Source organism: Gorilla gorilla, chromosome 5 (assembly GCF_029281585.2).
Source record: "Gorilla gorilla gorilla isolate KB3781 chromosome 5, NHGRI_mGorGor1-v2.1_pri, whole genome shotgun sequence".
Lineage (NCBI taxonomy): Eukaryota > Metazoa > Chordata > Mammalia > Primates > Hominidae > Gorilla > Gorilla gorilla.
This window is the reverse complement of record NC_073229.2, coordinates 82,862,837-82,875,527: the sequence shown is the minus strand read 5'-3', so window position 1 is coordinate 82,875,527 and position 12,691 is coordinate 82,862,837. Positions and strand designations below refer to the sequence as shown.

The window sequence follows — 12,691 nt, the reverse complement described above, 5'->3', positions numbered from 1 at the left end:
ATATAGAGACAGAGTTTCAGCTTGTTGCCCAGGCTTGTCTTGAACTCCTGGGCTCAAGCAATCCGCCTGCCTTGGACTCCGAAAGTGCTGGGATTATAGGTGTGAGCCACAGCGCCTGGCCTAAAAGTTATTCTTAGAACATTAAGTGAAGAGTTATGTATTTCAGTGCGTTCAAGTAAATGATTTAAATATGTCAAATTATCAGGTATAAGACAAAGGTAATAGGTGATATAATGGCAAATAAAAAAGTGAATGCCCTATCTTCCAGGTATTTAAGGTACAAATAAAAAATAAAAAATAAAAAATTTCACTATACAAAACAAAGAAAACATAAATTTTTTTGTTACAGAAGTAGGGAATAGGAACTGGGATTATTTTCTGTTTTAGTTTGAGGTGTCCCTCATGGTATGTCATCAGAACTCTAGAGCTCCGTAGACGTGTTAATAGTATAATTAGAAAGGGAATCTCAGGCCGCATACAAACAAACTACCTCATCTCTCCAAATCTCAGTTCCCACATCTCTAAAACTGTAGAATTGAGAGGACTAAATGTGACAAAACAAAGAATGTACTTAATCCAATTTCGAGCACTGCCCTAATTGAATGATAATAATTTATTTCATAACTAGAATTTAAATATCATGATGTTTCAATTTGTGAAAGCATGGCTTGGCCTCTATCTCTATCTTTGCATAGAACTTTTAATATTCTTTCTATCAGCCCTTTAACCAAGGTCTACTAAACATATTGTAAGTACAGACCACTATGCCAGAGACTAGGGATACAAAGATGAAACAGATCAGTTGTGTTTTCAAAGAGCTTATGGTTGACCAGAGAAATGAAGCTCATAACATGTTATAATACCAGTGAGAGAAATAGCTAAGAAAGATACACATGAAAAGCTATAGATTCTTACAGAGTAAGAGGCTAATTCTGACAAGGTTACATGCTAAGGGATGATGAAATGAAGAATTGGAGGGTAACTTGAGTGGAAATGTTTAAAAAGAGATGCTTTAATAGGAAGAAAGAATGGAGACCCAAAAGTACAGAGTATTTTCAGGGACCTGCAATTAGTTCAGTTGGTTTACAGTTTCAAGTTGCTTAAAGAAAGTCAAGATTAGAGTGTAGACTTCAGACAGATTTGTGAGGTCTGAAATACTGAGTGAACAGAAATGTGCTTTATTTAATAGGCAATGGTGAGCCAGTGAAAGCTTTTGAATACGAGAGTGGCATGCTAACTGCTGTATTTTAGGAAGCCTAACCTAAAAGCACCCCTTAGTGTATGTTGCAGAGAGAAAATATTGGAAGCAAGAGACCAATACAGAAGCTACTGAAGTAATCCATAGGAAAATGGAGGTGCATCTCTGACAATGGAGGGAAGAGCTTAATGGTGATTGAAAATTGGGAAGGCAGAGCACTTCTTTGGAGGTAGTGTTCCCATAGCATACACAAGAATATAACTTAGATTTTATGCTTTTGTGGGGGTGGTTTTGAGCATACTAACAGATAACCAAGTAGAGGTTTCAGATCAATTGAAGGAGTAATAAAGAGGAGTTTGTCTAAGAAAGTGGCAACAAAACTGAAAGACTTTGTAAGTCTGAAGTTGAAATCACCAATTCATCTGTTTTCTGCCTTTGAATGCCATCTTTCTTTACTGTTTGCTACTTGGCCACGTCCAAAATTTGTTACCTGATCTCTGGTATGTCTATTCAAGAAAGGTTTTCATCACATCGTTTTTCTTCTGTGACATGGAGGATGAATGGATCCAGTTCAGCTAGCAAAGAAAAAGAAGTGCTCTGCCTTTTAGAGGGCTGTTGGTCATTCTCAGGATAAGAGAGTAAATCCTTTTGGGTCAGCAACTATCTATTGTGTTGACTCCAACCTTCTTAAGCCAGACAGTTGTGAGTAACAATGATGGGTCCTTAGAGAACAGTGAAAATCCAGACTCACTAAGCATTCAATAGCCTTGTGTGGTATACAAAAGAGTAGGATATTAAGCGACCAGTGGAATGTTTTTGTATTTGAATTGGTCTTAGGTGTTGGGTTACACACTGTGAAATGAAAATTTATTCAAGTCATAGAATCTCTTATAGTCAGTGTCTTAAATAACTGAATAATTACTTTCCTACTATATGAATGACTGAAAGATTATTCTACGGCATTTTACTTTATGTATATTTAAACTTTTTATGGAAATATTTAGACCTACACTAAACTACAGAGGTATAGTATAATGTATACCATGTACCCTTTACTCTGCTTCAATGATTATCAATATTATGACAAATGCTGCCAAGTTTTTTTATTATTCCTCATACTTTTTATCTAATATTTTAAAGCAAATATCAAACTTGTTATTTGAAAATTATTCAGTATGCATCTCTAACTGATAATTATTTTGACATAATGAGCATGCCTTTCTCATACCACAGATTGTTAGTATCATCCATTACGCATTTCACCAATTGTGCCAAAAATGCCCTTTACAGTAAGTTTGCTCAAATCAAAATCCAAACAAGGTCCACACATCACTTTTGGTTACTATGTCTGTACATATTATGGTTTGATTATTTGGTTATTATATCTATAACAGTCCCCTCTTCTTTTTTCTGGACTTTTATTTATCAGAAAAACACTTTATTTTATGTTTTATAACCAGGTTGTCACACCATTTTCTAATTCTAAAGCAATATCATAACTGTCATAACTCATTCAACATTTATTTAACTACTGTATAATGAACAATTACTATGTACAGGACAGTGTACTACTAGGTGCTGAGTGTGATTCAAAGATGTCTGTAAATCATGGTCCCTACCCCCAAGACTTTACCATCTGAGGAAAAGGAAAAATAAAAATGCACAAATAAAATGACAACAACATGACAGCAGAACTTAAGTAGTATAGGGACTATCATTTCAAAAGCAGAAGTATGGTTTGGAAGATGAGGGGTGGCCATTTTGGAAGAGTTAGCATGTGAGATGGATGAGTTACAGTGACCACCAATTCAAGAGGAGGTTGGATTGGGAGAAGGGTAAAAAGAGAAAGCTCAATCTGTGATAGAAAAATGTTCATTCTATAGATTTTAAGAGGGAAAAAGACATAAATATTAGAGGTGAGGAAAGTAAGAAATATATTCAAGAAATTATAAGTAAAATAATTCAGCAGAAGCAGAATATTTATGAAAGAGATATGCCTAAAAGATAAGTAGAGGACAGCTTTGGCAGGATATTGAATGGCAAGCTAAAAAGCTTGAACAGTGTCCTTTAGAGCAGGCAGCCACTAAGCTATATTCATTTTTCCATATATGGGAGACTGTAGGACATTATGTAAACATAGATATTTAATTAGTAAGCAAAATGCATCAGCTCATTTCATAAGGGAACTTAAAAAACTGTTTATGTATTCCAATAGCAATTATTTTCAAATATTTACAGCAAATTCGCAAGATAATTTAATGTTTTATTTTGCCCAACAGCTAGATGCTCCACTTAGAGGAATGCAAACAAATTGGAGCTGATTTAACCAGCACCTACTGTATAGCAGCTGATAGACCTTCATAAAGCAAGGATTAGTTGTTTGTAGCACATTAAGACAACAACAACAACTCGACACGTTTAACATAGGAGAGACAGAAGATAACTCTATTAAAGATAGATACATTAGCTCTGCAAACCTCAAACTCCAAACTTTTCATCTATTATAAAAATATGGTGAAGTTTATAATATTTTTCTGCTTCTCAGCTATAATTATATATGTTGAACTATAAATTCTCTCTTTACCAGAATAATGCTAATTGATTTTTACTGTTAAAAGATCTTCAAATGACAGCTGAATTACCAAAGTCATCAAAGAAAGTATATGTTGAACTTTTGGTGTTTTAGACATGAAGTCCTTGCCCATGCCTATGTCCTGAATGGTAATGCCTAGGTTTTCTTCTAGGGTTTTTATGGTTTTAGGTCTAACGTTTAAGTCTTTAATCCATCTTGAATTGATTTTTGTATAAGGTGTAAGGAAGGGATCCAGTTTCAGCTTTCTATGTATGGCTAGCCAGTTTTACCAGCACCATTTATGAAATAGGGAATCCTTTCCCCATTGCTTGTTTTTCTCAGATTTGTCAAAGATCAGATAGTTGTAGATATGTGGCATTATTTCTGAGGGCTCTGTTCTGTTCCATTGATCTATATCTCTGTTTTGATACCAGTACCATGCTGTTTTGGTTACTGTAGCCTTTTAGTATAGTTTGAAGTCAGGTAGCGTGATGCCTCCAGCTTTGTTCTTTTGGCTTAGGATTGACTTGGTGATGCGGGCTCTTTTTTGGTTCCATATGAACTTTAAAGTAGCTTTCTCCAATTCTGTGAAGAAAGTCATTGGTAGCTTGATGGGGAAGACATTGAATCTGTAAATTACCTTGGGCAGTAATGGCAACCAAAGCCAAAACTGACAAATGGGATCTAATTAAACTAAAGAGCTTCTGCACAGCAAAATAAACTACCATCAGAGTGAACAGACAACCTACAAAATGGGAGAAAATTTTTGCAAACTACTCATCTGACAAAGGGCTAATATCCAGAATCTACAATGAACTCAAACAAATTTACAAGAAAAAAACAAACAGCCCCATCAAAAAGTGGGCGAAGGACATGAACAGACACTTCTCAAAAGAAGATATTTATGCAGCCAAAAAACACATGAAAAAATGCTCACCATCACTGGCCATCAGAGAAATGCAAATCAAAACCACAATGAGATACCATCTCACACCAGTTAGAATGGCGATCATTAAAAAGTCAGGAAACAACAGGTGCTGGAGAGGATTTGGAGAAATAGGAACACTTTTACACTGTTGGTGGGACTGTAAACTAGTTCAAGCATTGTGGAAGTCAGTGTGGCAATTCCTCAGGGATCTAGAACTAGAAATACCATTTGACCCAGCCATCCCATTACTGGGTATATACCCAAAGGACTATAAATCATGCTGCTATAGAGACACATGCACATGTATGTTTATTGTGGCATTATTCACAATAGCAAAGACTTGGAACCAACCCAAATGTCCAACAATGGTAGACTGGATTAAGAAAATGTGGCACATATGCACCATGGAATACTATGCAGCCATAAAAAATGATGAGTTCATGTCGTTTGTAGGGACATGGATGAAACTGGAAACCATCATTCTCAGCAAACTATCGCAAGAACAAAAAAACAAACACCGCATATTCTCACTCATACGTGGGAATTGAACAGTGAGAACACACGGCCACAGGAAGGGGAACATCACACTCTGGGTACTCTTGTGGGGTGGGGGGACGGGGGTGGGATAGCATTGGGAGATATACCTAATGCTAGATGACGAGTTAGTGGGTACAGCACACCAGCATGGCACATGTATACATATGTAACTAACCTGCACATTGTGCACATGTACCCTACAACTTAAAGTATAATAATAATAAATAAAAAAAGAAAAAAGTATATGTTGAACTTAATGTAGCTTTATTGGTTAGTGTCTTCTTCTTGTATGTTTATTCAACAAATAGTGATCTAGATATTCTATGTCACATAGGTTTTTTAATATTTTTGAGTGTCCATGCATATACCAGCCTTTGTGCTAGGCCTTTTGAAGAAATAAAATTGTGCATGAGATGTGGTCCTAGTATTTCAAAGGCTTGTATTCTACTACAGATGATTAGCACATACATATAGAAGTAAAATTATAGGCAGGTTTGAAATAGAGGTGTAAAATTGAATTAGGTTAGGATTTTTCAACAGCAACACTACTGACATTTTGAATCAGATACTTCTTAGTGGTGGAGAGCCATCGTATATATTGTGGAATATTTAGCAGCATCTCTGACCTCTATCCATTAGATGCCAATAGCATCTGCCCAGTTGTGACAACCAAAACTGTCTCCAGACATTGCCAAATGTCCCCTGGGAGCTGAGTGCAAAATCACATGCAGTATTGAGTCACAAGATTAGATGGAAAGTCCTATATACATTTTGTTAATGAGAACAATTTCCATTTGAGGAATCAAGGAAAGTCCATAAAGGTATGAGGACTAATATGAATAGGTTGAGAAGAGGAGAGCATTTCAAGAACAGAGAAGGTGGCTAAACTCCAGATGGGGAGACAAATTAATAAGTTTAAATTATGTTCAGGAGTCATAGAATTCAATGTTTTAGAGGCGATTAGTAAATAAAACCTGATACAGTAAATAGAAATCAAATTATAGAGGTTCTTGAAAGTAAAGTAAAGAGGATGTTTCTCATTTTGCAGATGTCATTTGAACATGTAAATGAAATTAATAAAGCATCATTTTCAAAATGTTATAATGGCAGTTCTGGGAAGAATGATTTGACCATACAAAAAAGTTCATTTTAGGTGTGGGATTCCATTAAAAACATAATTTGAAAGAAACTAGGGAATATTGTGGAATATGTATTTCCCAGCATAGGATAAGAAAGGAAGACAAGTGAAAAAGTTAACTCTATAATTTTCTTCTATGTTTGATCTTGGAAATTGTTGTTGAGCTTGATTTCTTGTAATACAGTTGATACCTGATGCTAGACCTGTTTGGGAGATGTACTCAGATTCTCTGCGACTCCATAAAGTGAAAAGTTGTAACTGATGAATTAGAATGGTAAAGGAAAAGATGATATCATTCTCAATAATAAATCTCCAGTGACCTAGAAACTATGAATATAGGCTTTTTAATAATGATTTTTATTTGACAAGATTTGAAAGTTTGTTTGTGTGATGGGAACCTCAACATGGATAGTAGGTATGTAAGGAACACCTTTTCTGTTCCAGGCCTTGAGATTTAAGTTGAATTATCTTGTTGAAGAAAAATAATTATTAAAAAGCCTAGATTTATTCATTCATTTCAGTTTATCTTCATTTCCCCCTTTGCAACATGAAACATTAGGGCAGGACAAAATTCAATTTCAGGTGATGTGCAACCGTAATACTAGAACCCCTGAGAAGCACCTAAATGTGCACTTAAGTAAATTTACACTTGATCAGTAACTATACTGTTCATTCCCTCTAAAAAGATGTATTATCCCTTTGAACACTAAATCCTCTCATGTGCAGACATTATGGTTTTAAAATTAGGGAGAAAAAGAAGCAACTGACAGAGACAGACCAGTCATCACTTCCCTTTTATCTTCACTTCTTCTCCCATTCTTGCCCAAGTCATTGTGACTTGGATATGAGAAAAGGTCATTTTCTGAAATCATAGAGACCTTCTATTCTTTGTTTACCAATGGGCTGGTATACTTATTTTAGAAATTCTTAAACTGCATTTTTAAAATGATGACTACATTTAGTTGTCATCAAAAAATTAAAATGTACTTTTTGAAAAATGCTGATGCAATGAAGTAATGAGATTAATTGGATAGTAAGAAATGAAAACCTAGGAAATTGATGGAGAAAATTTCATCTCAAGCACAGGAATTTTGATTTTGTTAAAAAAAGAAAACTAGTTTCATAAGCAAGAAATTACCCATGGTGGAAAATTACAAGAAAGCTTCTTTTTTTGGCAGTTAGCTATAAAATAGGTAATAATTGGAAGGAACTTAAATAAAGTAAGACAAGTTAAGAGGCTTCTGCAATAAGCCAGATGTTGTTCATTTATCAAAAGCAATTTTAAGTATCCACAGTATTAATGACACTTTATTAGATACAAATTAATGCTTACTTGAACTAGGGCAGTGACTACAGAAATGGAAATTATCCTATTGAATATTAATACACTGATTAAATCAGCTCTGAGCCCATTTTTTCTTGAGACCTTTATGCCTGCGTTTACAGATTTTACATATTTGAAACTGCTCTGCAGTTTATAGATGCTTTCCTAAAATAAATTGAATCAAAAATCATGGGGAAAATTTAGCTAATAGTTACAGATCAACTGTTTGTCAGTCTCTACCAAGATGGTAATTTTCGGAGTTAAACAACACCAGTGTCTATTAGGACAGGGAAAGACAATGGAGAGCAATGCAACACCACAGGTTTCGTCAAAGGCTCTATTTTTGTCAGTCACCAGAGAATTGAAATCCATCCCAGTCCAGTAAGAATGCTTTTAGTGAGTTGTGAGCATGTTCATTAAAAGAAATGAATGAAACCAAATGTCTACCATTATTGATTATTTCTGTCCTTGTGGCTTTAGATTGGAAGTGGTTTCCAAGGGTCCCAAAAGCCATTTCCAACTTTTTTTTTTTAATTTGATCTGCAGCATTGTGGACACAAGTCATTCTAGCCACATCTGATCTGTCTGACCAGGCCACTGGGAGTGATTATTGACAAATAAAGGAACTGCATTTGAAAGCCTTTTTAAATCCTTCTATATAATTTTAAGTTTATATTGAACTAAATAAAAAACAAAAACAATTTTAGTCCCAACTCTGACTTAGACTTAAAGCATACATAGCTCAGTGTGAAATCTAAAAATGTGGTTAATAAATGACATCTCTGTCATTGTCCCAGTTTATCAACATAATGTTCACCACTTAGAATTTTTAAAGTAATATTAATTACAGTATTAATTACAATGGCATGCTATTTTGGTACTTTATAAAACTTAAATGATACAAATGAGTATTATGTAAGTCCTTTTTGAGAGGACTTCTGGAAGACTTAAACATCAGTGAACATATGGAACTATTTTCAACACTTGAGTAATATAAAGGTATCTCAATCTATATAGTAATATATACTCTTTTAATAAAGAATTGCCCTTGGGCTCCATTGTTTGTTTGCTCATTCTTATATTTGGCAAACATGTGTGGATACATCTATTATGTGTTAAGTGCAGTACAAGGGACTGGGCACATGAGGATGTGCAAGACAGAGTTCCCCATTTTTAAGGAGTTGATGTTCTCATAAAGCAGAAAAAATTAAAATGGCACATGCAGAAAAATAGAAAAAGTGCTACTGTAGATATGAGCACTTAGGAGAATACCTAAGCCAGATTGCAGATTTTGTATTTTAATGTTGTTTTTTCTTTTTCCAGTATATTTAAAATTCTGACAATAATCTTAGAAATTACCTATAAAAGTGGCAGTGTGAACATGTGGCATCTGTAAATTGTTCAATATCCTCACAGTGTGTAAAGGGCCTGTAGGGATCTATAGCAACAATTATTTTTAAAATAAGTTCATCAAATACTTCCCATATTTTGACATTCTTATGAGATCTTTTGAAGCCCTCCACATTGCATATTTTGAGAGTATCTTTCTGAGTCAAAATTATTGTATTCCCCCCCCTCCATTTCTCTATTTTTCTCTAAACAAGTAAGTTTGGAAACAGTTCTTTTATTTGGCTGGTAAATACAATTTATCTGCTTTTGGAAGAAAAATAAGAAACACTAAAATACCTGTGGTGCATTTTCTGCTTCTGTAAATGGGTCACACTTTGTCAAATTCTGAATATAGTAAGCCTTTGTGGAGTTCTGTTTTTCTCAAATACTAGGTTGCTGCACTGGATATCAAAGGGTAATTTATTTTGTTATAAGTAGGCTTTTACTCAGTTCTTTTTTCAACCTCAAAACATGAATACTTCAAAAGAGGTAACTGAGAGATAAATTAGAATTTTTAAGCAAAGAGAATATTAATTTTCATTTATATTTGGGTAATTGCACACTGCCCTTCATGTATGGGAAAACTATTATTGTGACCTGAGATCTGTAGGATATCTGCTTTGTTAATTTCCGTGTGGCAGCGATGAATTTGAGGTGAACCACCCCTGAGAAAATGTGCAGTGACCCTGCCAGAAGAAGTAGCTTCAACCAACAGAGCAATGAAAATTAACCATCTTCATAGGGATTGACCTAAAGCATAGGTAACAACAGAATTACATATAAACAAAAGTAGAAAATATATGCAATCAAGAATATGCCATTCACAATCAATTGCCTAAAAGTTTTAAATTTCATATGAACTTTTACTTTTTGATTTCTAAATTATTTTTCAAAATTGTTTATGCTTTAATCTTATTTGTTAGGATGAACTAATGTATTCTACTAAATTTCTCAACCAAGATAATAAAATATGATCTGTGCACATTCTAATTCATGAAGTATTTTTATTCTAGTAAAACGCCTAGTACAATGCATGAAGTATAAAGTCTCCTTAAGTGTTTTCTTCCTCCTTTACTGCACTGATATTTATCATGATAAATTATTTGAGTTTACTAAATTCTCATACTAGGACTTTCTTCTAAAGTATCACATATCACTTTCTTCTAAAGATCATTTGGTATCCAAATAACATTTAGGTATATCAAAATTTATTTTGACTACAAGTTTCTATTGGCCATACTCATAATACTTGGTGCCAATCCTTTCACATAGTCCTATCTTCTTTTAAGAAATTTTCATAATGATGAAAAAACAGTAGCAGAAGCAATGTTAAACAAAAGGATAAAGGGCATGTAAGTGGACACTAGTACCTTCATCTAGAAACCAACTTTTACCTTCTTCTCTGTTTATGTTTATTCTCATGTCTCTTTCAAAATCTATATTTACATCACAAAAGAGTTTCACAGATAGTCTTTGAACCAGTTATCAGTTGGATGCTCTTGCGGATTGATTTATAGTTTTCTTCTCTCCTCTGGTTTTGATGAAATGACCATTCCTAAGGAAAAGCCACTGGAGACAAACTCAGAATCCAGACTCACATTCAGACGATTTGTGTTTTCCCCATAACCACCCTCCTAGATTCAGGTTTCCATTGCCCTACACTCAAGTTGTTTAACAAAATAACTAACTTACGTCTCCATTTCCAACCCCCTTTCCATCTGATTGATCTATGGACAGAAAGCTTTAGAAGAATTGCTGCCTTATTGTTGCTCCCAGCTTAAAAATTTAAATGATCTCCTATTTCTATCAAGTCAGAATTCTCTGGTTGACATTCAAGACACAATACCAACTCATCTCTGAATACCACTGCTATAATTACTTGTCACAATTCAACAGATAGCCCTTTACACAAACACTCACAAAGACATATTTGATATTTAGACTTAATTCAGCCACTACTTCCTTGAAAATATTTTCTAACCCTTCCCCCTTGCTCCTGAAGTGGGTTAGGTATGCCCCTCCCAAAGTACCTCCAGCAAACTTACCACCAGAAAATGTAACACACTGTATTGTCTTCTTTTTTTTTTTTTTTTTGGCTTATTCATCTGTGTCCCCTATAAAGATATAAGTTTCCTTAGGGCAGAAGGAAACTATTTGTCTTTATAGCTCCAATATCTAACATTATATTAGCATGTAAGCAGTGCTCATAAACTGTTTGTTTAAAATGATGGCATGTTCTGAATAAGTATCGTGTTGCTGATCCTGATGCCAAAAACTTAGTGATATGTCTCTTCTAAGTAAATGGCTGCCTTTCCCTTTTATCTTTCTTTATGTTTCTTCCCACTTCCAAAATTTGGATCAAATTTAACTTCCTTGGAAAAGATCAGATATTCTTCAAAGAAAGACGAAGTGTTACTTGAGAACCCAAGCTGAGACAAAGCAATTTGTTTCCAAAGCAATCCTGCCTCTCACTGAAGAGTCTAAAAAAACCGCAGAATACAAAGAGACAAATAGCGTATGCAGAATCCTGATATAAGAGTTCACTATTCAACTCAGCACTAAAAATATACACCAAACTCCAAAATGTCATCTTTGGGACAGTTTATGTCCCCCATGTTTAGAGCCCAAGCTCCCCTCCCTTGCAATGTGATGAAATCTGTCCCCTGCTCAATACTCTTGCCACTGTTTCCAGGCCAGTCTCTTCTCTGGCTCAATGTCTGAGGACTCCTAGGAAACCTCACTTTTTTGGTAGCTATTCTACACCTCTTTGTTTCAGGCGTCATTTGGGAATTTCTGTTCTGTAAGCATACAACTCACTGTTGCCATAACAATGCTTGATTGCATATGAGACATTTCCTAGGAAGCCTTTCTGAATCCATGTATGTCTGGTTTGGTTGCAGATACTTTCCTCCAAATACAATCCTGTTCATCATGGAAGACATTAAAACCTTCAGTGGTTGCTGCTGGGGGCCTTCACCAAAATGCAGCCATTCACCTTGCTGCTGGGGGCCTTCACCAAAATGCAGCCATTCACCTTTGCTTTTGCACTACCTACAAAAAATGTTCATTGGCTCACTCCCGAAGTCAACTTTGATCCAAAGATAGTCTTCAGTTACCAAACCTTATCACACATCTGTAAAAATAGATAATAAACAAGTGTTTAAAATATGTACTTTTTTTGTATTTCTTTCTACTAGTCTCATTTCTCATTAGCTCAATATAAAGCTTAACTAACTCAAGAGGCAAGAGTAAGATAGTAAAAATAATTGAACTTTTCAGTCACCATGTCATTTTATAGACTATTATATCAGCACATAGTTTTGCTATCCCTTTGAATTGATAGAAATTAATTTAAAGATTTCCTACTGGACATTTTAAAATGCGTATTGACCCACAAACCTGTAAATGGTTGATAGTACTATTTGAGAGAAATCATTAGCTCAGGTGTAGGAATATAGAAGAACTACAAGATTATATTTGACAAAGCAAGATCTGTAAAAATGTATTTTCATTGACAGTAAGTAAAAGTAATGTGGACTCTTACAAAGAAATTTGAAATTTATCAGAGAAAGCTTTGCAGAAAAGTAAATTTTCACTATTCACTT

The 12,691-nt window shown here is 34.6% G+C and overlaps 1 protein-coding gene across 2 annotated transcripts in view; it reads left to right on the top strand.

Moving 5' to 3' along the window:
* KHDRBS2 (KH RNA binding domain containing, signal transduction associated 2) overlaps window positions 1-12,258 on the top strand; it is a 659,289-nt gene extending 647,031 nt beyond the window's left edge. For both annotated transcript variants that reach the window (XR_008681200.2, XR_010134273.1), the window contains one exon: window positions 11,987-12,258. The gene's annotated coding sequence lies outside the window, so the exon portion shown is untranslated. The remainder of the gene's footprint in view (window positions 1-11,986) is intronic.
* Window positions 12,259-12,691: the final 433 nt, after the last annotated feature.